The sequence below is a fragment of the Perognathus longimembris genome, chromosome 24 (genome assembly GCF_023159225.1).
Source record: "Perognathus longimembris pacificus isolate PPM17 chromosome 24, ASM2315922v1, whole genome shotgun sequence".
In the NCBI taxonomy this organism is placed as follows: Eukaryota; Metazoa; Chordata; class Mammalia; order Rodentia; family Heteromyidae; genus Perognathus; species Perognathus longimembris.
The window spans coordinates 25,701,969-25,727,386 of NC_063184.1; the positions used below are offsets into that span (position 1 = coordinate 25,701,969).

Here is a 25,418-nt window from a genome sequence, read left to right on the forward strand (position 1 = left end):
TTCCCCAGCACCACATATACAGAAAATGGCCAGAAGTGGCGCTGTGGCTGAAGTGGCAGAGTGCTAGCCTTAAGCAAGAAGAAGCCAGGGACAGTGCTCAGGACCTGAGTCCAAGGCCCAGGAGTGGCAAAAAAAAAAAAAAAAAAAGTCTATTATCTATTTATTTTCTGGTGCTGGAGATGGAAGGTGGGTCCTTACTTATACCAGTCATTGAGCCAAACCCTGTAGCCCCAGACAATACTTTACTGAACACATAGGATATGCCAAACAACAAGCTAAGCAACCAAGCACCAAAGTAAGAAGAGAAAGGCAGAGTCCTTGCTTTGAAGGTTGAGCAATTTGGCAAACAGCACAGTCAAGACCTGTCTTCTGCTAAGAGTGCAGTGACCAGTGGCTCCACACATGAATTTATGAGCTCCCAGCTCCATCAGGCTTATACGTGATCAAGGCTTGACTAAGTATGCCTAAGTACCTGGCTTTCCACTCTTGCCTTATCTGTTACCCCTCCTCCCCCCCCCCCCCCCCAACGCAGGGCCAACAGGTCCCAGTGAACTAGTGAAACTTTCCATTCCCTAATAAGAAGTCAGCTGGGAAGGACTCGGGTGTAATTATTTGCTTGTGGTCTGCGGAGCAAGTTTACTAACACTTCCCTGTGGGTTTTGCACACTGCTTCCCACTTTGGAATACTGCCTCGTACTTAGGAAAGTGCTTGGACTGACTGACTGATAGTGGTTGACCTGAGAGAACTAGTTACTACTACAAGGGAGCTGGATTTTTCCTCTGAGCGTTCCTTGAGCATGCGCTGTCCCCTTGGCAAGGCCTCTAGGGAACCCAGTGTGGGGAGCCGGACACCCCCACTCTGCGATGCAACCTGCTAGCTACCATCTCCACAATGATGGCTACGAGGCCAGACAGGTGTGAGCCAAACTCCGGCACCTACTTTCCAAGAGAAGGGAAGAAGCAGCAGGTAAATCTCCAACAGCCCAGAGAGCAATTCATGAGGTACTGGGAAACAGAAATGAGTCTTGAGCATCGGCATGACAGCCCCCCCCACCCCCCCACCCGCCCCCAAACCCCAGGGCAGGAGGAAGGATTTTATATGCTAAGTTAGACAAAGGTGAGTTCTGGCCAGCCTGAACCTAACTGGGCTTTCTCAAAATTATTAACATATCCAACATCCGTTACAAAAAATAAAAAGTGAAACAGTCCAGGATGGAGGAAACGCTTGGCTGATTGTCTTAATGATGTTGTTTTCCTACAGTCTAGAAATACTTATCAGGGTCGCCTGGTGGGTGAAATAGCAGTTAGGTCCAAGATGGTTGTCACACTAGGTCACTAGTGCATAAAATGGACAATGTGCTGGTCAATGAAAAGCTGCTCAACGGAACTGCCAAACCAGGAAATCCAGATCAAACCCCAAGGAGATACGTATCATGTCTGTCTGAAGGAAAGGGGAAATGTGAATAAATGTGGTCGGAGTATTTTGTTTGCAGGTATGAAAATAAGTCAGTAGAATCTGATAAAATAATTGTAAGAGGGGAGCCAGGAGATGGAGAGACATGGAAGGGACTGTCTGCCTGTATGAAAATGTCACAATGAAACCCCTTTGTGCAACTAATATGTGCTCATAAAACCCTTTTTTAAATGATTATGATTTTTTAAGATAAGGAAGAATAAACGCTAGCTTAGTGCTGGTTGCTCATGCCTATAATCCCAGCTACTCAGAAGGCTGAGATCTGAGGACTGAGGTCCAAAGGTAGGAAAACCCAGGAGACTCTAATTAACTATCAAAAAAAGCCAATTAATCTCCAATTAACCATCAAAAAGCCAGACATGGAGCAATGGCTCAAGTGGTAGAGTGCTAGCCTTGAGTGAAAAAGGCTAAAAGACAGTACCCAGGCCCTGAATTCAAGAAGGAAGGGAGGGAGGGGGAGGAGGAGAGGGAGGAGGAGGAAGAAGAAGTACTAATAGTAATAATGGTGATGATAATGCTTGTAAGGCATTATTCGCACTTTCATACATTCCCACTGTTGGTGGGAAAGGAAGTTCAGTCTCTCTGGAAACAATACAGAGGTTTCTCCAAACACTGAAAGAACCACCACAGGGGCCTCCAGTGCAGGCAGGGCAGTCCAGGGCTGAGTGAGAGGAAGGAGGGGGAAGCAGGTGAGTCAGTCTCCAAGGAGACAGCCTCCTAATTTACAGGGGGGGGATGGGCAGGATACTAGAAAATGCTTTTCCTAGGAGGTGTTGGCGCTCAGGCCAGGACGACATAAACCTCCTGAAAGAAGCGGTGCTTCTCCAAGTTAAAGAGAGAGAGCATCAGTCTAGTACCAGAGCTAGAAGAGCTTCCGAGAATAGGAATACACACACACACACACACACACACACACACTTACGGCCTCCCTAGAAAGGCCAAAGCATGGCTGGTGTTGCCCAATCCCAGTGTGAGCTAACATTAGCAGTAGCACAGTGCTTTGTTTGGCAAGCAGAATGCACTTTAAAATGTTTTAATAAGTTGCTAATCTTTCAAGATCTTGAGATAAATCAAAAGCTAGATTTCCACATTCCTGCAATAAATCATAAGATGTGTCCACTCTGGATGGCCACAGCTTTGGCCCACGGCTCGCCTTGCTCAGTTAACTCCATTAGGCCCAGGCTTTGCTCTACATTATGCTGCCAGGCCTCACTCGATGCTAGGCTTCATTTTAACACACCCCCCCCCCCCCCGCCACCCCAGGCAAAAACCACCTTCCCTGGCTCAGGACAGAGGAGTTGAAAATGAACTTTACAACTTGTGAGTAGGGATGGGAGGGAAAAACTGGGGGACAGAGAGGGAAGAGGTGACAAGAAGAAATGTACTCATTACCTGACTTATGTGACTAACTCCTCTGTACACCACAATAATAATAATAATAATAATAATAATAATAATAATATGGTTGGGCTAAAGCCATGGAAAACAGATAACATTGTTCTCATCTCCAGTCTCCTTTGTGACTTACTTCACCATTCTAGAAGTTTCTTGTTATACCCAATCTAAATCAGGTTTTCCACCAAGTCTATCCTCCTCAAAACCAGACAGGATCTTAACTAGCCTTTCTCTCCCCAACCCGGCCTTAACTCTTTCAGTTTCTTGCCTTCTGCTTGGTTATTTTGCTTGTTCTATTTTGGATGCCAATTCTTCCATGTTCCCTTTAAATAGCTCTTTAAATATATTGCTAGAAAATTCCATAAGAAGTTTTTCTTCTTATAATGCTGAAGAACACTGTTATAGAAAGTTACTATGCTCTAACACAACACTATCGAGAGGGAGCAACTATTAGGTAGAAAGGGACAAAAGGCATTTCTCATTCCCATCATTTCTAGTTCCCATGGGGTTCCTGGGCAAGCCTTTTTCCCATAATGCCCCCGGTGCCCACTCAGTCAATAGAAAGAGCCAGGCTGCCTGAGCAACCAAGAAGTGATACGAAGCCAAGGGGAGGAGATATGGGCCGAGCCCGGTGCTATAAAAAGCTGCCTCCCCCACTAGACTCCCCTTTTGACCCTTCTCCACATGGAGAACCTGGCTTTCTCTCATGCCTTTCATTTCACTTTTAAATAAAGTTTCTGTTTGCCTTAAACTCTTTCTTGCCTTTTAATTCTTTAACTGGCAGAGAAAACAAAACTACCCCTAGATGGTATCAATAGCATACTTAATATCTCAGAATCCCATTAATGTCGTGTGTGTGTGTGTGTGTGTGTGTGTGTCTCCAATTCTAGGGCTTGAACTCAGAGTCTGGGAATTGTCTCAACTTTTGTGCTCACAGCAAGTGCTCTACCACTTGAGCCACAGCTCCACTTTCAGCTTTTTTTTTATAGTGGTTAAGACTTTCCGGTTTGGGCTGGCTTTGAACCACAATCCCGAGATCTCAGCCTCCTGAACAACTAGAATTACAGGGGTGAACCACTGGTGCTGCTTTTTTCCCTTTCTTTTCATTTCTTTCTAGTACTTTCCTTATTTTCTCGTTTCTCCCCTCTCTCCTCCCCATGTCCTCATCCCCTGTATCTTTGCTGACTGAACCCAGGCCCTGGCACTTACCAGGCAAACACTCTACAACCCGAGCGATACCCTCCACCGTGCCCGCCCTCCGCCCTCTATTCCTTTAACTTATATTTCATTTTGCTTTTAAGAAGCTCTTCTTCTCACACCGTTTTGGGTCTGCCCAGATCTCACGGGGCGTGCACAGGAAACACTGACCCGGGACCTGTTGAAGCTCCCGGCTGCATGACTGCTGCTCAGAAGCTTGAGGGCAAGGGGGGTGGGGGGCAGCCAAGGTTCCCTAAGCAACGCACGGACCGCAGAGAGACCTCCATGATGCCAGCCAGCTCTGTCCACGCGGACTTCTTGTCCAAAATTAAGTACATAAGCTCAAGGTGACCTTTAATATTTCCTCTGACAGCGTGGATGTAAAATCACTTCATACTTACTTCCACTTCCGACCCAAAAGAGCAAGTGGGGGCCTTCCAGTTTTACGTCTAGTCACCCCAAACCATGTCTGCAGAGAAGGGGACCGGGAGGGCTGAGACCCGACATCCCCAAGGCAGACTCTGAGATGGAGGCCACTTTGACATGCCGGTCCCTGGGGGCAGACCCTGGAGCCACTTTGCCGCATAAGGAAGGTCCCGCAGCCAGGGGCAAAGCGTCTCCCCTTTCTCAGGAAGCCCCCTGGGGTTGGTGAGCGGGGACGGGGCCGGGGGGGGGGGGGGGGGGAGGACCCAGACCGGCTGTCTACACCCGCTGCCTAGGCCGAGGTTGTTTCCTTTGTGGTCTCCCCAACCCCAGGGCTTGAATGCGGGACCCCGCGCGTGCCGCGCGCCACCTGCAGCCCGGGCCCGAGGACCCCGCACACGAGAGAAAAGCAAGTCCACCCGGCCTGCATCTGAACCACCGCCCGCGCCCTCCCCACCCGCCACGCGCCCCATCCCAGCGCCACGCGCCCTCCCCGCCCGCCACGCGCCCTCCCCACCCGCCACGCGCCCCGCCCCGCCCGCCACGCGCCCTCCCCACCCGCCACGCGCCCCGTCCCGCCCGCCACGCGCCCTCCCCACCCTCCACGCGCCCCATCCCGCCCGCCACGCGCCCTCCCCACCCGCCACGCGCCCCATCCCGCCCGCCACGCGCCCTCCCCACCCGCCACGCGCCCCATCCCGCCCGCCACGCGCCCCATCCCACCCGCCACGCGCCCTCCCCACCCGCCACGCGCCCCGTCCCACCCGCCACGCGCCCCGTCCCGTCCCGTCCCAGCTTTGATTTCTGGGTACCGTGTGGGGAGCTACGCGCACGTCCGGCGGCGGCCCGGCTCTCGGCGTGCGCGCCCGGCGGCCCCGGGGCCTCTGGCCAGCGGACCCTTACTGTGTGGGGGGCGGCGTGGCGCTCCCGCCTCGGCCCGGCCCATCTCCAGCACGCGCGCGGCTCCTCCAGAGCGGCCGGGGCAGTGCCGGCTTCGCATCCGCGGGCGGGTGGACGAGCCCAGCGGAGTTTCCCACCCCGAGCAAGGCGTGCGGATCGCGAAGACGCAGCGCGCGGAGCCAGACCCGGGGCGCAGCGGCGCGCGCCCCGCCCCAGCCTCCCGGGGCCCCCGTCCCGCCCCGTCCCAGGCCTCCCGGGTCCCCGGGTCCCCGCCCCGCCCCAGCCTCCCGGGTTCCCGGGTCCCCGCCCCGCCCCAGCCTCCCGGGTCCCCGGGTCCCCGCCCCGTCCCAGGCCTCCCGGGTCCCCGCCCCGCCCCAGGCCTCCCGGGTCCCCGGGTCCCCGCCCCGCCCCAGGCCTCCCATCCCCGGGTCCTCGCTCGGCCTTCCACCGCCCCCCCCCCGCCCCCCACCAGGCATTCCGGGCCCCAGCACCTGCCGCGGCCTGGTGGTTTCCATGGAAACGCCGGAGCCCCGCGGCGGCGGCCCGCAGACACGCGGTTACCCCCGACAACCGACCTCGCGCTGGGCGTGGCCAGAAGCGAGCCCGTGGACGCCCGTGTGGAAATCTCCCCGCCCGCGCTCCCGCCGTGCTGGCTGGGGGCCCAACCCAAGGCGTCCAGCAGGCTAAGCGCCCACCCCACCCCGAGCCGCAGCCGGGCCCCTGCGCCTCATCGTCATCACCCATGCCAAGCCGTGGGGTGGTTAGGATGAAGGCACCCACGACAGCACCCTCTCCATGGGGGACAAGCACAGAGGAGGCTGTGCGAACCCCAACTCCCAGGCTCTCCTTCCCAGGATGCTCATCCTACTCCCGACATGTTTCCACTTTCCATTGGATAGTTCATAGATAAGATATTGCTCGTGTTTACCCACAATTTTTTTTTTTTTTGGTAAGGTTTGTTTTGCTTTTGGGGGGCTTGGGATCGAACCTAGGGCCTGGCAAACATTCAGCAGACACTGCTGCTGAGCTCCAACCCCCTGCCCACAGTTTCGCCTAAACTTCCTATCCATCTTGTTTCATTCTCGGAACTTCTGGAATCATCCTCCTTTTCCTTAGTAGATCCCTAAGAGGATGTATAATGGGAACTTTTTATTATTATTATTATTATTATTATTATTGTTACTGAATGTTCTCAAGTTTGGGTTTTACTGTGTGTGTGTGTGTGTGTGTGCCAGTCCTGGGACTTGCCTTGCACTTAGGGCCTGGGCACTGTCCCCGACCTTCATTTGCTCAAAGTCTGGCACTGTACCCCTGAAACGCTGCTTCATTTCTGGCTTTTTGGGGGAGGGGGTAGTTTAGTGGGGATAAGAGTCTCAGAGGGGCCTGGGGATATGGCCTAGTGGCAAGAGTGCTCGCCTCCTATACATGAAGCCCTGGGTTCGATTCCCCAGCACCACATATATAAAAAATGGCCACAAGTGGCACTGTGGCTCAAGTGGCAGAGTGCTAGCTTTGAGCAAAAAGAAGCCAGGGACAGTGCTCAGGACTGGCCAAACAAAGAAAGTCTCACAGATGTTCCTGCCTGGACTGGCTTTGAACCAGGACTCTCAGACCTCAGCCTCCAGAGTAGTTAGGATTACAGGGGCGTGCCACAGGCACCTGGCTTAGTTTTGGTTTTGTTCTTGAAATACAATTACACTGGATGTGACTTGAGAGTTCATTGCTGTTTTTAATCAGTACTTTGAAAATGTTCCACTGATTTCTGTTTTCATTGTTGCTCTTGAGGAAGCTAACAATGCTTTTATACTTTGTTCTAGGTGTTTTCATGTGTCAGCTTACAACACTCTGTTATACTATCCATTCTGGTTTTCCTCCCCTCCCTCCCCCCTCCCTCCCTCCCTCCCTCTCTCCCTCTCTCCTTTCCTTCCTTACTTCCTTTCATTCTTTTTTTGTCTGTCACGGGGCCTGGGTGCTGTCCCTGAGCTCTTTTGCTCAAGGCTAGCACTCTCTTACTTTGGGCCAAGGCTCCACTTTGGTTTTCTGGGGGTTAACTGGAGATGAGAGTCATGGACTTTCCTGCCCAGGCTGGCTTTGAACTGTGGTCTCAGCCTGTTGAATAGCTAGGACTGCAGTCATGAGCCACCACCACCCATTCTGTTTTTTACCAAGTAGGCATACTTGTTTAATGTTCTATACCCCGTCACTGTGGCACTCAGTGTTTGTAGAGTTTACCAGGCAGTGTCTTGTCTCAGCTGACTCTCCCCGATGGTGTCCTACTTCCTTATTTGGTGATTTTGGTGATTTCTTTTTCTTGTCTTATTGTGAATCCATGCAGTTGGCCAATTAAAATCCATTTTGTTGATGGTTTTCAGCTCCACGTAGGAGGTGCATCCCAGGTTCACACACTTGCAAGTTCACACCTGTGTGGAATTCTTTGGGGAGCATTTCTCCATACGTCACCAAGAGCTAGACCAAAGTGAGGAAATGCAGTATGCAGGAGTGTTGTTGTTTCCTAGTGTAGCCATCCTGTGGGAGGGTTGCTGGCTTCACATAGGGTATTGTGTGTGTTTTGCACATGCTAGGCAAGGACTCTACCACTGAACCACACAGGGAGCTATGTTTTATTTGGCATCCTGCTTGCTCAAGCCATAGTTTTGTTTTTTGTTTTGTTTTGTTTTTTTTTTGGCCAGTCCTGGGCCTTGGACTCAGGGCCTGAGCACTATCCCTGGCTTCCTTTTGCTCAAGGCTAGCACTCTGCCACTTGAGCCACAGCGCCACTTCTGGCCGTTTTCTGTATATGTGGTGCTGGGGAATCGAACCCAGGGCCTCATGTATACGAAGCAAGCTCTCTTGCCACTAGGCCATATCCCCAGCCCAAGCCATAGTTTTTTAAAATCTTAATAAAATTCACAAAATAACCAGGTGCTGGTGGCTCACGCCTGTAATCCTCGCTACTCAGAAGGCTGAAATCTGAGGATCACAGTTCAAAGCCAGCCCTGGCAGGAAAGTCCGTGAGACTCTTTCCTCCAATTAACCACCAGAAAACCGGAAGTGGCGCTGTGGCTCACATTAGGTAGAGTGTTATCCTTTAGTGAAAGAGCTAGGGGTGAACACCCACATCCTGAGTTCTGAGTTCAAGCCCCAATACCTGCACGCGCGTGCACACACACGTGGTAGAGTGCCAGATTTTAGTAAAAAAGTGCAGGGACAGTGCTCAGGCCCTTAGTTCAAGTCTCAGTACTGGCGACCACAAAATTTCCACACAACTCATGAGGTTTTTTTCTCTTTTTGTTTTAACTGGGAAGTCAGAGCCTTGCCCAGGCTAGACCATCACTCCACCACCAGGCTAGACTATCACTCCACCACCGGGCCGCCCTCCCGTCCCCTCCCAGCCTTTCTTAGCAAGGTCTGCAGGCGCCCATAACTTGAAGCGGAATCATGCAGTCATTTGATGATCATGTCTGTCATGAGTCTGGGTGCTTACCACTGTGGCCCAGTACCGGGCACAGTGTTGGGCCTGGCTACATAGATGCATGGCCCCCGTGCCAGGGCATTCCTTCTGACCTCTGGAAGAGCTGATCTTCCAGTCCTTCCCTCCCCTTCCATTACCAGCGTCTCCGCTGAGATTCAGGGTCTTCCTCTTAAAGTACACGCGGGATTCGGCTGACCGTTGTGTGCGTGGCTCAGGACAAAGCGTGCTGGGATCTTCACAGACGCCAAGGGACACCGCAGCACCGAGCAGGTGGACAGCCCAGCCAGGGGCCGCGGGAACTCAGTAGGTCTGCATTCCTTTGCCCTTGACCTTCAGTTATTTATCCGTAAACACCTCGCCCACCTCCTTTCCTTGCACAAATGCCATGCCAAAAATCCTGCGGGCTTGCATATGGGCCAGCCTCAGGAAGAACCACGTGCCACAGGCAAGTCCCTTCCCATTGTTGGACACACACAAGGCTGGAAGCACAAACTGGATGGGAGACCACGCTGGAAAAGCCGCTTCCTGCTGAGCATCCCCGTTGCCCTGGCAACAGGATTCGAGCTTCCACGGGAAATTTGACTTGAGCGCATTAAATCCACCCAGGGCTCTGGAGCGGGTTCTAGAAGGTTTAAGCCAACTGGCTTCCCACTGCAGCCGGAAGCCATCTGGACCGGAGACCCACTAACCCAGTCGGACCCAGGCAGCCAGCAGAATGTGGGCGATGCTGGGCAGTGGAGAAATGGGCCTTCTTTGTATTCTGTAGTTGCAACAGAAGAGCGGGGTGGGCAGAGTCAGCTATAAATTTTAGGGCTGTGGCTAGAGGATGTAATTTTTTTTTTATGATGTTGGTCGTGGGCCTTGAACTCAGGGTCTGGGCCTGAGCCATTCGTGTTGGGGAGGATGCGAATCTTAGCCTTGCAGTCATTTGTCATCAATGGAGACCCCAGGGCTGCCTGTGGATAAAGCCAATACTACATATGGCAGGTGGAGAGAAGAGAAGCTAGGTGTTTTGTGACAGCTTTTTGAGTTTCTGGAGCAACCCTCACCTGAAAGCCATGCCTTCAAACTTTGTTATGTCTCCTCCACCTCCCATCTTATAAATTAGTCTTGCTTCAGTTTCCTGTCATTGTAATTTAAAATGTGGCATTTAGTGACATTAAATGAGTTAATCAATGAGTATTTAGATATTACCTTGAAGATCACAGTATTTTTTTCAATACTGGGGTATTAATTCAGAGCCTTCTAGGCAGGAGCTGTACCACTTGAGCCAGGCCTCTTTTTTTGCCAGTCCTGGGGCTTGAACTCAGGGCCTGGGCATGGTCCCTTAGCTTCTTTTGCTCAAGGCTAGCACTCTAGCACTTGAACCACAGCGCCACTTCCAGCTTTTTCTGTTTCTGTGGCACTGAAGAATTGAGCCCAGGGCTTCATGCATGCAAGGCAAGCATTTTATCACTAAGCCACGTTCCCACCGCCCCCTTTTTTGTTTTAGTTATTTTTCAGGTAGGGTCTAGCCAGCCTCAGATCTTAATCCTCTTACCTTTGGCCTCTCTGTACCTGAGGTTACAGGTGTGAGCCACCGTACATTTTATGCTAGTCCTGGGGCTTGAACTCAGTGTCTGGATGCTGTCCTGTAGCCAGGCTCCACTTCTGGCTTTCTGGTGGTTAACTGGAGATAGTCTCATGAGCTTTTCTGCCCAGGCTGGCTTCCAACTGCCATCATTAGATCCCTGCATCCTGAATAGCCGGGATTGAGCGTGAGCCACTGGCCCCCGCCACTGTAATATTTTTAACACAGATCTTTTATGAGTATTTCACACCTTTTCTTTTTCTTTTTTTTTTGGGGGGGGGGCGGTCTTGGGGCTTGAACTCAGGGCTGAGCACTATCCCCAGCCTCTTAGTTCTCAAGGCTAGCACCACAGTGCCGCTTCCAGCTTTTTCTGAGTGGTTTACTGGAGATAAGAGTCTCACAGACTTTCCTGCCTGGGCTAGCTTTGAACCATGATCCTCAGATCTCAGTCTCCTGAGTAGCTGGGATTACAGGCGTGAGCCACCAGTGCCTGGCTACACTTTTTTTCTTTTTAACTTTCAGGCTTCTAACATCTGGATACCAAATAAACTGCTGTCCAGTGTTCTGATACTCAGTAATTCCCATCCATCTACCGTTAAACAACCTAGAAGACAGTACAGGTGGACATTCTTGAAGCAAATGCCCCCTACAGGCCAAGGAGGGAAGAGCACCAGTGCTACCGGTTTTAACCCCCTGGAGAAGGCCCCGTTCAAGGACAATGGCAGCCTAAAAAACGGTAGTGATTTCCCCAATGCCTCACCCCAGCCCAAACCCAGTTCCCCTCCTTCCTCCTGTCCTTCTGCCCGGTCACCAAAGCTTGAACACGATCAAGCTATCAAGGGTTTGCAGAGTCCAGAGCTGATGAAATCCTAGACACTGGGCCCAGGCGATTAGAGGGAAGACTCTGGAACGTGGGAAAGACTGCCTGCAGTAATTCCCAGTATGAGGCGATCTATTTGCTCAAGCCTGGAATCTTGGCTGAGATGGGAGGATGGAGATTCGAAACCAGCCTAGGCAGACCAATCCAAGAGACTCTTAAAAAAAAACAAACCAAAACAATAACTCCAATGAAGCAGGAAAATGCTAGAAGTGAAGGTGTGGTTCAAGTGGTAGAGTGCCAGCCTTGAGTGAAAAAGCTAAGCAAGAGCGTGAGGCCCCGAGTTCAAGCTCCTCCCTAAGCAAACACAACACTGAAGCAGCTCAGGTTGTGCATATGTGAAATACCGCAGCAAAGCCCCTTTGCAATTAAGTGCGATTTTAAAAGTGAAGGAGAGGAAGGCCCTGCTGTCCGTCTCTACTGGGTATGGGTTGGGGGGCCCGAGCCTGGGCCCCCTGGCAGACTTGGCCTTCCAGCTTCTATTCCGCTTTGGAAAGCCGTGGTGTGGCATGGCAGGATTTCTCACCAGGCAGCCCCAGGCGCCAATTAGACCAGGCAGACAGACAGACTAGGTGAACTAATGATTTAGGCCCAGAAATCACCACTCCTCATTTTTATGCAATCAAGCAGTCCAGCAATAGCCACCCTGAGTCCTAGAGGGGAGAGGACGCCGCCTCTTAAAGTTGTATTTCAAACCCACCACAGATTAATCCACTTCCTTCCCACCTGGATAATTCACAAAAGGAAAATCACTTTTCCTACATAAACTCTACTACTGAGAAATCACATACAACAGAAGAGCAAGCAACACTTTGTAAACAATTTGTTTACTAATTGAGAAAAAAGAAATAGTGAGATTCCATGGTACCCCATAAAGACATAAAAATCTTGTGCATAATTAATTATGCATCAGTTAAAATTATTATTTAACAATTTAAATATTATTAAATATTTAAATTAATATTTATTTAAATATTGTTAAATACTATTTAACAATCTTACTATTGTAAGATTACTTTGATTCTTATTTTTTAGTGCTGAGGATCGAACCCATTGTACATACTAGGCAAGTATATACTTACTACTGGGCTCCTAAATGGTAGAATGTCACTGTTCTGCAGACTCTAGTGACTTAATGGAGCTAACCATTCGGATGATATTACAGTGACAGCACAGCACCATCTAGTGTCTGGCCTGAGAAATGCAACCTGAAGCTGACAGCCTCTGGCTCTGGCTTGAAAGGTGCAGAAATCATGGAGACCATAGACTGAGTTGTCCAATAGGTCAAATAATTCAGCTCTCCCAGAGATTAGGTGGCTACTCAGGAGGCCAAGATCTGAGGACTGAGTTTTAAAAGTCAGACTGGGCAGAAAAGACTGAGACCCGTATCTCCAATTAATCAGCAAAAGACCAGGAGTGGAGATGTAGCTCAAGTGGTAGAAGGTCAGCCATGAACAAAAAAGCCAAGTGCCTGGTGCATGCAAGGAAAGCACTTTATCCTTGAGCTACACCCCCAGCCAACATTAGATTTAAAAAATGAAATTTTGGTAATGGTTTAGGAAACACTAGTAAACTAATAGATTCCCTGCTCCCTTCAAATCATTTTGAAAATTCCAAAGCAAGCTGACTTATCTTCTAACATAAAAAGTGGTCTCTCATCCGGGTGCTGTTGGCTCAGGCGTATAATAGTAGCTATTTAGGAGGTGAGATCTGAGGATCAGGGTTCAAAGCCAGGAAAGTCCAGTAGCCTCTTATCTCCAATTAACCACCGGAAAACTGGAAGTGGAGCTGTGGCTCAAAGCTTTGAGCACAAGAGCTCACGGACAACACCCAGGCCCTCCGTTCAAGCCCTATGACCCACAAAAAGGAAGTAGTCTTTCTAAATGCAGGGAATAGGTTTCTTTTGTACTCTCTAGGACAAACATTGAAATCTACAAGGCCTGTTTTGAATTTTTTTTCCTGAATTTGCAATGTGCATATTGTCCACAAGAGGGCACTCCTTCCTTAGGCTGCTCCCAGAAGCCTCCCAATCAGATGGAGCTGAGCTCTTCTGATGCATTTGGGAACAGCACCTTACATTTTCAAAAAGACACCCCACATTCAATGCTGCCGCAGGAATAGTCAGAAAGCCCATGACTCAGGCACTGCTTGTCACCTACATTGAGAAAAGTATGCAATCCACAGCGTGCACACGCACACACATATTAATCTCTTTTTTTTTAAAGTTGTGGGGCATGAACTCAGGGCTCAAGGCTGGCGCTCTACCACTTTGAGTCGCAGCACCACTTCCTGTTTGTGAGTGGTTAATCAGAGATAAGACTCTCACAGGGACTTTTCTGCCCAGGCTGGCTTTGAACCGTGGTACTCAGATCTCAATCTCCTGAGTAGCTAGGATTACAGGCATGAGCGACCAATGCCAGGAACAAATTGATTAAAAAAAAAAAAATGGAAAGCATCTTTTGTTTTAAAGATATTGTTTGTCTGGTGCAATGATTCCATTGTGGCAGTACCTATGTATTCATGTAATATTTGCCTGGGCTACATTGTTCTAGAAAGATTCAAGAAGGCATCACTGAATCCCAAGGCAGGCTTACAAGAACGTGAATCAGGGCTGGGGATATAGCCTAGTGGCAAGAGTGCCTGCCTCGGATACACGAGGCCCTAGGTTCGATTCCCCAGCACCACATATACAGAAAACGGCCAGAAGCGGTGCTGTGGCTCAAGCGGCAGAGTGCTAGCCTTGAGCAAAAGGAAGCCAGGGACAGTGCTCAGGCCCTGAGTCCAAGGCCCAGGACTGGCAAAAAAAAAAAAGAACGTGAATCAGAGTTTACGCAGCACTGAGTGTTAGATTCTCTAAGCACACGGTGCTGGGATGTTTGGGCACTCCTAGTTACACAGGAATACCGCATCCATAGGGAAAACCCAGTTGAAACTCAGTTGAACTGTTTTCAGTTCAACTCCCCATCCTTGGGCTTGAACTCGGGGCCTGGGCACTGTCCCTGGCTTCTTTTTGCTCAAGGCTAGCACTCTACCACTTGAGCCTCAGAACCACTTCTGGCTTTTTCTGTTTATGTGGTGCTGAGGAATCAAACCCAGGGCTTCATGCATGCTAGGCAAGCGTTCTACCACTAAGCCACATTCCCAGCCCTCTCTCTTTTGTAATGAAAACAGCAAATATTCTTCAACAAACACAAAGGCAGCAAAATCCCCCAGCCAGCAGCAACCCAAAGCCAATACAGTGAAAGAACACAACCTCGTGTTTACTTACGTCTTTAAGCTTTGACTACTGACTTTAGTTTCTCAGTTCTCCTGTGCTTTTGCTCTTGATTTTTTTTTTTTTCCTACAGCAAACAGCAACGCTTTGCAGGGTGGGCCTGGGTTCACTGCCCCTGCCCAGGACAAAAGCCAGGAGCAGAGGCTTGGTGAGCAAATTCAGCTGCTTTGCCTGGAACCGCGGTGATCAGGAAAGCGGGGTGCCGGGCAGAGCACCAGCAAATAGCCGGGGATCAGTGTGGTGTTTGAGAAAGCTTTGCTGATCTTTTTTTTTTTTTTTCCTTTCAGATCTCTTTGATGGCATTACATTTAAAATGTTACCAAACTTTCCACAAAGTATTTTTAGAAGCAATCAAGAGCTTGGAGTTCCTGGAGCTTTATCTCCACGGATCTCTCGGGGGGCCTAGGAGCCCTTCGGGTACTGGGTGGAGTGAGAAGCCGGAGCTTTGGAATGGAGGGAAATGGACTGTCCAGGTGGGGCCTTTGGGACAAGCTGGATATGAGCAGCAGCTGGCCAGGTGTGCTCAGGTAAGGCCTGTGGGTAAGGCTTGATCCAGGGTTCAGGTGTTCCCAGGAGGAGAACCTCCCTCATTTTCCCACACCTGCGGCCGGACCAGAAAACCAGGCTGAGGCCCAGGTCGCTGGACAGCAGCCCCGCCGGCCTCTCCCACCAGAGCTGCCCTTGGCGCTCGCTTTAAACTCGGGTGTGGGTTACTTCGAGCTCGTTTTCTTCTTTTCCTTTCCTTCCTTCTTTCTCTTTTGTGCCACCACCGGGGCTTGAACTCAGGGCCTCTAGCTTTCACTTGGCTTTTTCCACTCAAGGCTGGAGCTCCACCACTTGAGCCGATACGCCACTTCCAGCTTGATGCTGCTTCACTGGAGATAAGAGTCTTTCCTGTCTGGGCTGGCTTTGAACCTCCATCCTCAGAGCTCAGCCTCCTGAGCAGCTAGAATTACAGGTGCCTGCCAGCAATGCCTGGCAGGCAGCCCTCTTATTTCAGAAATAAAGGTTGGGCCTGGCTGGCCCCCACGGGAACCGTTTCCATAACATTGAGCGGCGGTGGAGCCGGGGCCAGGAGCTCTGAGCTGCGTTAAGCAGCCTGCTGGGGCCGCGTGGATTGGAACGCATGCGTGATGGGAGGGGAAGGGAGAGATACTAAGCACTAGGTGTTTAAGATAGTGAAAAGCAGAGGGGAGGGAGGAGAGGCGAGAACAGAGAAGGAGGGAGAAAGGAAGAGAAGACGAGAAAGGAGGAGAGAGAAAGCAGAAGAAAGAAAAGGAAGGGAGAAAGAAAAAGAAGGAGGAGGAGGAGAGAGAAGCTGGAGAGAGGAGGGGCAGAGAGGGAGGAGGAGAGGAGGAGGGAGGGAGAGAGGGAGAGACAGAGACAGACAGACAGACAGACACACACACACAGGAATTGGCCCACACCACGGTACCTCTGTCATGAAGCGGTACACCATTGTAGGGAGAGTCTGAAATTCCCCATGGCCATCGGGAGGGGACCCCCCCCTTCTCCGAGGGCAGCCTCAGTCTCCCCTTGTTCAGCTCTGCACACGCAGGGCCAGGTGCGCCCACCTCTCTGGGGTCCTCAGGCTCCTGAGAGGCAGAGCACGCTCTGCGGGAGGCTGCCCTGAGTTCCAACCCCAGCACTTGTGCACACGTGTTTGTGTGTGTGTGTGTGTGTGTGTACATGCACTGGTGATCGCACGGAAAGGCTGTTGCCATGGTAATGGCTGGGCTGGGGTTGGAACCTGCAGCTGCGCACCAGGGCCAGGTGGATTGGCATAGCCCACCAGCCATGCGACTCCAACACTCTCCAAGCCGGGAAGGTTCTTAAATCCTCCCAGACCTGAACCTTTCCTTCCAACTCCCAGTTTACTTGCCCTCGCTTCCAGAAGATTCTCCCTGATTTCCTGCCCTGAATTATAACCTCCCTGCTCCTTGGAGCCAGCCCGCCCACTGCCTTGCTATAACTTGGGGAATTCGCAGCCTAAGGGCACAAGATTGCTCCTTTATCTTCCTAGGGAAATGCCAGCTTCTCCGGCTATTTTGCTGCCAGTACTGAGTCTCCCAATCCTGTCTTTTCTTCTCTCATTCTGGGGCCCAACGTTCATCACCCCGACTGTACACAGTGGGCACTCCATGAATGTTCGCTCTGGGATGAAGGTGCTCCCTTTAGACTTCCCCAGCAAGGGAGGAATTCACATTGCCTGGCAGGCGTTGGTGCCAGGAGGCCCTGGCATTGGAGATGGCAGCCGGCCTGTGGGCTGGGCCTGCAGGTGTGGATCCAACAGGCGCTTTCCAGACCTCACCTGTGCCCCCGGAGGAGTTCCATTCTGCTGTGTCACGTGCTAAGCGCAACAGCAATTTGCATCCAGCATCAGATAGCAGCCTGAGTCACTTCCTCCGAGCGGGGTCGCCACGAGGATCTTCTGTGGCAGGCTCTGGCCAGGCTGCGGGCCTGTGGCTTTTGGATTCCTTCCTTCCCTGCATTTCCTACATGCTGGGGGAGGGGGGTGGCCTCTGGGGGCTCCAGGAACTCACAGCCCAGGGGCTCGGGACATCGCTTCCGGCTCCGCAGAGGAAATGCCGGCCACACTTGGTATTTCCCTGTAAGGAGGAACCACAGGTCAAAAGCAGGAGGCCTTAGCCGGGCACCGGTGGCTCGTGCCTGTCCCCTGAGCTACTCAGGAGGCTGAGACCTGAGGATCACAGTTCCCAGGAAGGTCTGTGACACTCATCTCCTACAAAGGACACACAAGCAAACAAGCAGAGCCAGAAGTGGCGCTGTGGCTCGCGCGGTAGGGAGGAGATGGCGACCTGAGTTGCAAGTTTTGAAAATGGTAGGAGAAGCCAGGGGCAGCGGCTCATATCTGTAATCTGAGCTTCTCTGGAGGCTGAGATCTGGAGGATCCTGGCTTGAAGCCAGCCTGGGGGAGAAGAAAAGCCAGCCCAAAACGGTGCTGGAGGTCTGGCTGAAAGTGGTAGAGCTTCAGCAATGCACAAGAAAGCCAAGTGAGAGAACAAGGCCCTGAGTTCAAGCCCTGGTACAGGCAGGAGAGAGTGGGGAGCTCAATGGAAGAGCGTGAGCCCCCCCCCCGGGGTCCAGAGAAGGGCGGGGATGAGGGTAGAGCTCAGCTTGCTACTGCTGACCCACCCCCACCCCCAGCCAGGACGGCTGTGCACCTGCCACACTGGGCAGTGGCAATGCTGTCAGGCTCGGGCGTCTGGGTGATGTCCGGGAGACCCTGTGGGGCCCAGCTCGCCAGTGCTGCCCACAGATGGCACTGGCTGCCAACTGGAGCCCCAGTGTGGCAAGTCTGAGAGCCTGATTGACTAGTGTGTGGTAACCTAGGCCCCTCCCAATGGTCACGGCTGCCTAATTTCTATTACCACGAATCATCAACCTAATGATCTGGTCCAGAAGGTTGGCTAGAAATTTGTACTCCACTCAATGGCCTCTATGGCATGACACCAATCTTCTTCCTTCCTTGGCACATGGAAGCAGGGCAGCCTGCCCTGATATATAACTGGCACATCCGAAAAGTTGTGCCAGTGGAAATAGGTTATAAAGAACCTCTTCAGACTGAGAGCACAGCTGTGTGTACGTCATCAAACTGCCTCTGTGACTTTGTAGACATACCTATGCACCAGCTATGGTGTCTCTCCATTTCCCCCTCAGATCCATTTATGCCACCCAGGGAGGCTGGCCTCTATGGATTCCCCTCAGAGCTCCTTCCCTTGCCTCTACTTGGGTCAGGTCCACAGAAGGCACTGTACTGAACTGGAGAAGCGCATTGAGGTAGTCAGTTCTTTCCTATTAGCCTTGTGTCTCTGGCTTCTAATGAAGCCGTGTATACCGGTTCTATTGTCAACAGAATTGCCAGATTCCTCACCGATAGGATTGTGTTCGCCCTTCAAGAATATGATCCCAGCCTAGTGTAGCAGCTCAAGCCTGATATTCTAGCTGCTGTAGGAGCAGATAGCGCTGGATCACAATTCAAGGTCAGCCAAGGCAAAACAAAAGTTCATGAGACTTCATCTCTACCAGAGTTTGGGGGGCAGGGGTGTCATTCTAAGCTACAGGGGAGGCACGGTGGGTGGACTCAGTGGCATATACATCCTAGTCACAAAGGAAAACACAAATAGGATTCCAATCCAGGCTGGCTTGGGTGTTGCGAGACCCTACCTTGAAAGTAACCAACACAGAAAGTGACTGAGTGACAGAGTACCTGCCTAGCAAGCTGGAGGTCCTGAGTTCAAACTCAAATACACACACACACACACTCACCACACACACTCAAGTAAATGGACTTTCTCAATATCATTGTCACAAATAGAGGACGCCAGAGAAAGGTCAACTGCAGAGATTCCCAGTGGGTCTTTGAGCCCACAGGGGGGCGATGGAGAATGGGTCTTTCTCTGGGTGTCTCTTCCAATCCCTTCCCCCCTTCACATAAGCCTGCAGGGCCCAGCAAGAAATCTGAATCCTGATGGCTCCTAAAGGCCCAAGTTGCAGTCCAAAGTCAATCCCCATCTCTGCTTTCTTCAGTGCTGTTCCACATGCTTCACTTTCTTCCTTGCATACCGAAATGGTAAATTTGAATCATGTCATCCAGTAAGAAAATGATCCACACAGATCAACAGCTGTCAGGTGAAGAATGTTCTAAGGACATGTCTCTCACTGGGGTCAGGCATAGTGCTAAACACTTCCACATGGATTGCTTAATTTAATCTTCTTAAAAACCCTGAGGTTGTGAGCATTATGTCCCTCATTTGAAAGATAAGGAAACTGATTACTGAGAAGTTACGAAATGTGCCCAAGATTCCACTCACTCCTAACTGCCAAGGCGCCATTCAGACTCAAAGACAGACGCCAGATTGCTTGCTCTTACCCGCCAGGCTCTACCATGGTGAGAACTCAGACAGAACCGACTTCCTCGGCAAGCCCGGATCTCCTCCTCTGGAAACCAGGAGGCAAGATGGAATCCTTTCCAAAGCCCCTGTGGCTCCAAAGCAGCCCCCTGAGCCACAGGAAGCCGCTTTCCCTCCGTCGGCCACGAGGTGGCGCACAGCCAGCTGTGCCCTCGGGTTGCCAAGGCTCCAGGGCCCAAGACCTGTTTCCCCTCCACCTTGTCTGGCTGTGTGGCGTGGGAATGAAATGGCAACTTGTTCCCAGTAGTTACTAGAGGGTAGCCACATGGCTTCCATGTTGTCGAGCCAAGGGTTGAACCAGTGGATCTGACTCCCGAGGGCACAGTGGTTCTGTGATTTCCTGCCAGATGCTGTTGACAGCCTAGGAATCGCAGGGGCGGCTAGGGAAGCGTAGGATCTTTCCTCGCCTGTCTCCATCAGGCCTCTCCCTGCAAATGCAGTGTTCGGACTGACGTCCAGAAGACAAAGGTAGGTGCATGCCAGGCCCAGAGAGATGCTCTTCGTCAATGAAGAGAGAATTCCACCACTAGCAACCCCAGCTCATTCTTCTGAAAGCACACGAGACCTCGGATGGGCAACCCCTGCTCCTATGTGTGAGAATAAACTAAACTCGGCATGGCTGGTAGAGGGGGACATGTGTCTTCCCCCAATGGTGTCTCTGGGAGGACAAGCCAGTGAACATGGACGCCCTGGCCAGGAGCCTGCTCTGCAAACCTGGGCCATAGAAAGACAGATGAACCCTGGAGCATGGACATGGCGTGCTGATAGCTGGGGACTTGGAATGTGAAGGAAAGGTGGAATCGAGGATTCTTCCAGCCTAATGCCTCACAAGGGGTGTGTGTGTGTGTGTGTGTGTGTGTGTGTGTGTGTGTGTGTGTGTGTGTGTGTACACGGATGCTGAATGTCAAAACTGCTAGAGACAAGCACATATCATACATTTTGAAGGAGGGCAGGTAAAGTTCAAGGAGATAAGCAAATGGATTTCCTGAAGGCACAAGCATCCCAAATTCCAAAGGTGTTGCTACCTCTATCTCAAAGGCTCTATCAGCTTGCAGCCATTGTCCAGATTCTGGAAATATCTATGAGGAGATCTGGCTACTGGGTTGGGGGCGGGGGAGAAGGTAGACTTCTTTGGGAAAAGCAGTACATTGGTTTGCTAAAGAGAAAGAAAACAACATACGTCACCACTCAAATTCTGGTTTCCTGGTGAAAGAGAAGGACATGCTATTAGTCCCTGAAACTTTCAAGAGTTAAAATGAAATGATTTCCTTGGTTTCTGAAGGTAGCAAAAGAGATTTTTTTTTCCCTCCCCCACCTCATCCAGGTCACCCGGACTCTCTGGGAGCTGGAGATCAGCTCTGAATCTAGCATCAACATGCTTTCTGGAGCAATTAGCTCTGAGTCAGGTTCGCATGCATGTTGGGAGCTGATAACTACTTTAATCAGGGTGCTTACTGTGTGAAGAAATCCGCACTTCTATTAACTCGAGATCAAGGATGGTAGGTCCCCACATGTTTATGAGCTTGGACTTTTGTCAGGCCGAACAAATAAATAATACCTTGGGTCCTTGGTGCCACCATCTCCCCTGGGATGGACTGTTCTTCCCATGAAACGTCAGCTCTCCTCAGCCAGAGAACAAAGCCAGCCCATGAGTGGCTCCAGGAGGAGCGAGACACCATCTGGTGGCTGTTGGCTATAAATCTGCCCAGGATTCAAATGCCTGGCACAAAGGGGCCCAGGGCTCTTGATTTGCTGGCTGCAGGGACCCCCACCAACGTAGGTGCATTTGTGTCTAGCCTAAAATACTCACTTCCAAGTTTTTGTTTTTGTTTTTGGTGGAGTCCAGGATTTTATGCTCTTTGTGCGCATGCTCTACCACCGACCTACACCCCGACCCCAGCTCTAGGGATTTTATTTGCATCAGCATCTCAATCTCAAAGCCCAGAGAGGGAGCTCTCCTCTGAACTCTGTCACAACGCCAGAGGAGGAGAAAGCGTTTGGGTTGGTCCTCTCTGGTTGTGAGGAGGCAAGCAGGGCAAAGATTCCCAAGACATCTTGACATTTCCTTCCAAGAATGTCCCCCAGTGAAACAGAAAAGATCTAACGCGGCCGCCTGTCAGGTCTCGCTTCCTACTGAAAGCTTGCTTCAAGGAGGCCATTTTACAGGATCAGTTCACTGCAGACTTGCCCGTCCCTGGCCAGCCTCTCGCCTTGGGCTCCCTGACCACAGACTGGCCTTTGTCCTCTTTGGCAGATGGTAATGACTAAGTGTTGACCTCAATGTGACATTTTGGATCAGTAGCTACAGAGCGAGGCTGTCCCTGAGCAGAACTCCCCCACCCCAGCTGGCAGAATCCTCTCTCCTGCCCCCTCCTCTCCCTCCCTCCCTCCCTTGCTCCATGGCGGCCCCTCCAGCGGTTCTGTGAAGTCTGCTGGAGCCTAAGGCTACAATTCCCAAAAGTGTAATTTGGGGTGAGAGTGAGAAGCTGGGGTGATGTGTTAGACTCTGCTGGAAGCCCCTCTACCTGAGAGAGACCTGTGTTTGCATGCTGGTGAGGCCAGAGCTGCAGAGGACGTGGCCAACACCCCAAGTTTTGCACCCTACAAATGAACCTTCCCCTTTCTTCCTGACACCAGAGCCCCCGAGTCCACGAACCGAGGCCCTTTTCTAGCTCATTCTCCTGCTGTGGTTGGTAGACCTGTGTTTAGACTTGCCTGTTCTGAAGTAAATAGCTGGGAACTTCTCAGAAACGGGCACCTCATGTTAATTAACAGGAAGGAGATGAAACAGGAACCAGCTCAGGAGCTTTTCTCTTTCTTGCTGGGGACCAGAAAAGGGTGGGGGGGAGGAGGGAAAGGGCCCACTCGGAACACTCACTTGCCTGGGAACTACAGCTATCCCTAGCCGAGCACCCTCATTGGAAAACGCCACAGGCAAAGGACATTTCTAGAGGCAAAGGCACCTGGGTTCCAACTGGCTGGGGAGAAAGAAGCACAAGAGAGATGGTGCTGAGCTATTATATTGTTTTTTTAAAACTAGATGAAACCCAAGCACCCAAGGAGGTTCGCCCTCATTAGAGCTCACTGTTCTATAGCCCTTACAGCGTGGACTTTGAACGTCCCCTCAAAGGCCATGTTGAAGGCTTGGTCTCTAGCCTGCATCACTATTAGGCGGTGCTGTGACATTTAGGAGGTTGGGCCTAGTGGGAGGAAGTTAGGTCATTGGGGGCATGTCCCCGGATGGGGTTATTGGCCCTTTCTAGCCTCTGCTTCTGAGCTGCCTCTTCCTCCACACGCTCCCTACCATCACACAGTACGTCACTGCAGCCTTGAAGGCCGCAAGGCCAAAGCACCATGGACTGCAACCTCTGAAACTGTGAGCCCAACTATCAGCCTTGGAAATTGGCTATCTTGGGTTTTGTTGTTGTTGCTTTGTTTTTGTCACAGTGATAGAACACTCCTAACACAAGCTCGCTCAGGGAATACAGAGGCCACAGACTACCCAGAATCGGGCCCCCGAGACCCAGGACGCGAAGACCCCGTGCAGGCTGGACCACTCTGTGGCACTTGAGAGAGTGGGTGGGAGACAGCCCAGGCTTGGATCTCCAAAGGCAAGAACTCCCGTAAGCCGTGCAGGGGAGAGCCTACCAGATGTCCTCAGCCACTGAGAACAATTATGAAGCATTAGCGTTACAGCCCAGCACTGCCTTGACTGAAGAGACCTAACTGAGAGGTTGGAAGAACCAGAGCATTATGGGTCTCATTGCCTCCTCCTCCACATTGGCATAGCAGTTCCTTAGCACTTCAGAAAATGTGACTCTATTTGGAGATAGGGTCTTAACAGAGGCAGTGAAGTTAAAATGAGATCACTAGGGTGGGTCCTAATCATATATGACTGTCGTCCTCATAAAAAAGAGGGAATTTGGACACAGAGACACAGAGGGGAATACATGTGATCACGAAAACGCCCTTCCCCGTGCCAAGAGGGAGGCCCTCAGAAGGAGCCAGGCTGGCCCGATTCCTAGCCTCCTGGACCGGAAGGCGATGTTGTCCTGTCATTTGGACCGTCCAGTCCGTGATAGTTTTGTGACATCAGCCCTAGTAAACGCGCACGCAGGTTCGCACAGGTGCTCTGTTGCTGTGGGTGATTACATGTTTGACCAAACACACTCCAGAATCCCTTCCACTCAGCACTCCTCCGAGCTGCTTCCTGGAGGCCTGTTAGAACAAGGGGACCATTTGGCCACTGAGAGCCTTAAAACCTGGGCGGGCGTTTGTGTAACACACAGCAGCACACATCATCTCCTTCCAAAGACACCTTTGCCCACAGTAGCTCTGCCAGAGATGGGGCGGAACTACTGCCTGCTTCTGTAGCCTTGTTTCAAGTAGGACATAGCTAGAATTGGAAGCACATTCAAAAACGAAGTCAGTCAACAGATTAAAGGGCATTTCTTCCTCTTCTCCCACCCCCCCTCCCAGCCTTGATCTCCCTCCCGCCCAGCTCACCTTCAAGTTCAGGCCGTGTTATTCTTGTATGTTATTACTGGGCAGTAGTGATGAAGGAGTCCACACCTTTGAACCCACCTCGTTAACCACATTCTCCGTGCTGGCCTCTTTCCCAGGGCTGCCATCGGGTTTGTTGGGTTTTGTATGGGAACGTGCATGTGTTGGTGAACTCCGAGTGTGTGTGTGTTTGCCTGGCAGGTGGGGGCTTGTTCCAGGAGGAGGCAGAGGAGGGTGTGTCCGGGGTGGAAACCGAGGCTGGCTTCTCGAGAGCCAGCAGGGGAACGTCTCGGAGGGTCTGGGGAGTCTCGGAAGTGTCCCGTCCTACAAACAGAGCTTTTCCTTTGCAAGCTGTGCATAAGGCAGGCCTCGGGGGGCTGTGGGAAGCAGACCTGAAGTTTAACAGGTCAAGGAACAAGCGTGTATGTGTGTGTGTGTGTGTGTGTGTGTGTGTGTGTATGCCAGTCCTGGGGCTTGAACTCACTGAGCTTCTTCTGCTCAAAACAGCTTGTTTTGTTATGAGGACACTAATGATATGAAGTCTCTTCCAGGAATTGGCTGATTAAGAAGCACCTCAACAGGGTCCACCTGGTGTGTGACTGTGTTCGCCCCTGTGCAAGAAACTCAGGAGAAAGATCCAGCAGAGCCCTGTTGGAGGCTGACCTAATGTGACTTTTCACTCTTGGTTGTAGTAGGGAGTTAGACTCGTGTGTGTGTGTGTGTGTGTGTGTGTGTGTGTGTGTGTGTGTGTATCTTGGGAAACGAGCAGGGGGGAAGGAATGAACAGGTTCCCTTGAGGTCCCGTCGGTGCTGAGTGACTAAAACCAAGGGTGAGGTCATGAATAATCTGCAGACTTCCAACCGCTGTAATGCCGTGTGAATAATTCTGATAATGGCCCTCTGCTCAGCAAGGGTGGCATTCAGATCAGCAGATTGCCGGAGCTTTCCTGTCAGCTTGTGCTCAGAGCCCTCGATTGCCATCTGACATGACGTAACACAGCACGGTGACTGACATGTCCCCGTCGGGCCTGGCAGGCTGCAGGAGAAATGATGACACAAGAGGCAGTCCACACGGAGAAGAGGCCACTCTGGGGAGCACCAGGCCTGGCGCCTGGCTCCTGGGCCATCCCTCTTGCCATTTTACTCTTCGTGGGCACCAGGCACCAACCCTTCCCAGGCCAGACGCAAGCTCACACGGATAGGAGACTCCATTTCTGAGGGAAGGCTTGCAATTTTCTTTTATCCTTTCTTCTTTTGCCGGACTTTGCAATTCTGGGGTTTAAACTCAGGGTCTTGTGCTTGCCGGGCAGGTCCTCTATCTCTGAGCAATGCCTTCAGCTCTTTTTTTGCACAAGGTTGGCAATATGCTGGCTATTTTTGGGGGGGGGGGTGTCGGTCG

The 25,418-nt window shown here is 51.5% G+C and overlaps 1 protein-coding gene across 1 annotated transcript in view; it reads right to left on the reverse strand.

Annotated features, from left to right (window-relative positions):
* Trim2 (tripartite motif containing 2) overlaps positions 1-5,318 on the reverse strand; it is a 96,017-nt gene extending 90,699 nt beyond the window's left edge. The window contains exon 1 of the mRNA XM_048333337.1: positions 5,302-5,318. The gene's annotated coding sequence lies outside the window, so the exon portion shown is untranslated. The remainder of the gene's footprint in view (positions 1-5,301) is intronic.
* Between the last annotated feature and the right edge of the window lie 20,100 nt (positions 5,319-25,418).